This window comes from Notamacropus eugenii, chromosome 3 (assembly GCF_028372415.1).
Source record: "Notamacropus eugenii isolate mMacEug1 chromosome 3, mMacEug1.pri_v2, whole genome shotgun sequence".
NCBI classification, from domain to species: domain Eukaryota; kingdom Metazoa; phylum Chordata; class Mammalia; order Diprotodontia; family Macropodidae; genus Notamacropus; species Notamacropus eugenii.
Window position 1 is genome coordinate 138,951,744 of NC_092874.1, and position 2,500 is coordinate 138,954,243.

The 2,500-nt window shown below is 33.6% G+C and overlaps 1 protein-coding gene across 7 annotated transcripts in view; it reads right to left on the minus strand.

The window, feature by feature from the left end:
- FOXP2 (forkhead box P2) overlaps nt 1–2,500 on the minus strand; it is a 681,601-nt gene that overhangs the window by 64,555 nt on the left and 614,546 nt on the right. The gene's annotated exons all lie outside the window — the stretch shown is intronic.

Below are 2,500 nucleotides of genomic sequence, written 5' to 3' on the forward strand. Positions count from 1 at the left end.
ACATGGTAGGGCTCGCAACACTTCATAATCAATCATCTTATCAAGTGTCATAATGTTATAAATGGAAAACCTATTGAGACTATTTCAGAAGATACGATTGAAATAAATATGAAAGACTAAATACTTTGAAATAAGATATGCTTTACCTAGACAAAAGGTGCCTAAGCTACAAAAAAAATGCGCATGCTACTTCAGTTTTTCTAAGTCAAGTAATGCATAACAGTCACCATGTTTACAGCTACTTATTTGCCTAATCTGTATGAGGGAAATAACTGTACAGCTTTCATTAGAGAAACAAGAAGATGTCACCCCTGGGATTCTGGCTTCTCTAGATGTATTGTGGGTTTTCACTTTATCCTTATTTAAATGATGAAATATGCAATATTCAGATGAACCAGTGTAAAGTTTGTCCATAAATGAAAAAAAAAAATTGTTCACAAAAGTTCCTTGGCAGAAATTAGTGTCTTTATATGGTAGGGAGAGAAAAGGAAGGGGAAAGTAGAGAGGAGAAAGAAAGCCAAGAAAAATACAGAGGAAGGCAGGGCAGGAGTGAAAGACATTGAAAAGGAGCAGAGAGAAATAAAGAAACAGAAGAAATGGAAGGAGTGGAAAAAGGGAGGATGAGAGTGGAGGGACAAAAGCTTGAGCTATGTGCTCAGTTTGCCTGCAGATGCACTACTTGTACTAACTAGTGCATAATCAAGCAGTTTGTCAGCTTGCCACGTCTGCCACCTTTGAACAAGCAATCACTTTCTTTTTGTAGGAAAAAACCTCACTTTTACTGTAAATAAAAACAACTTAATATAAACCTTGCTTTTTAGCAAGTTCTTGAGCTATCATGCTTCTTTGCAAACAGACAGGGATTATTAATAGCTGTGATTCATAATTTATGTTAATAGTGAATTTTTATCCAGGTCAGACTTACCCAGTCTAATACTTTGTGCTCTAAAGAATAGAAATATAAATAACAAAAAACCCCAAAGTTTGGGGGGCAAAAGAATAAAGGCCCAGTGTGCACAACTTTCTCTTTACTCAAAAGTCCTCAGATTTCAATTTCTAATTCCATGTTTCCTATATAATATTGACATCTTAAAATGCTGATTAATTAAATCTATGTTGAATGTGAATAAAAGGAATTAGAATATAACTGAATAGAGGTCATTTGCTTTTCAAAATTACTTTTGTATGCTGCAGAACAGGCTGACATGCTAGGTGGATTGTACTATTTGAATTATCTGACATGAAGCATTTTGAAATTTTTGCTCTGAAAATAATTGACAAAGAGGAAAACAATATTCTACTTACAATTTGTTGCTTAGTGATATTTAAGTGTTTTGTTCTTTAAAAAATGAAGTACATGTTTACAGGACTGTTTGTTCTCTGACAACTAAACAGGCTTAGAATAAACTAGCTTGGAAAAGTTTCTCTACAAACATGGCCTTACTTTAGACAATCATTTAACTTCATGCTGTCACCAAACAGCAATGAATCAAACTGAAACGAAGGGGCAGGGAAAGACAGATATGTTAAACTTTAAAGAGGCTGCCAATCCATTTATATACCTCTTATAAAGTCTACCATATGATGAGCAACTTGGCACACTTCTACCACCTTATACTGCCCTTGTCACTTCTCCTTTATTATAGTTCAGTACGTGAGAGGTGCTTACTTGCTTAATTATCTCTGTGATTACAAATAAAAATATCTTATGGATAACAAATGTGCTTTGGGATGAATGTTTATAAACACAAATCTGTCATAATAAACCACCCGCTCATAGGCTCATTACAGCTTGTGCATTTGATATAATGTAAAGCTTGGTGATAATAATAGGTTAAAATGCTGGAAAAAGGTTGGTTTGTACAGTTTCTCTTTCTTTAACATTCTTTGCTCTTTTGTGTTATTGAACCTTTTCTCAAACACATTAATTGTTTAACTCTTAAAAATAATCTGTCTCCCATTTTCTATCTTTAATTTCTAGGCAAAGATAATCACCATCATTATCATCATAAAATAGAATTTGCTAGGTGCTCCCCTATTCTTGGTTCTGTGGGCTGATCAACAAAGTAAATGTTATGCAGACAGCCCCTGTCCTCTAGGTGCTTTCCATCTAGAACTATTGTTGAGATAGAAAGGAGAACAAAAACATCTTACTATATCATAGCTCCGTAAGACACAATAGGAAAAGCATAAATAAATAGACTGAAAGACATAGATTTAACTTTGAGAGCTTTTTTTTCTTATTCTAAACATGTTATATTTTCAATTCACATAAAATATAGCAAAAACATTTAGAGGTCCTCTGAATAGTTTGAATTTTCTTCAGCAAGCACTGTATATTTCCTACGTTGAAAAATTTCACATTGGTTTCCACTTATAAGATTGTTCTACTTGATGTGGTCTAGGAGAATGTACTTTTGCAAGTACAAAGCTATTCCATTTTTAGAAAGTGCAAAATTCACTTCTTTTCCTGTTTTTGTTGTACATTATGTCATCACAG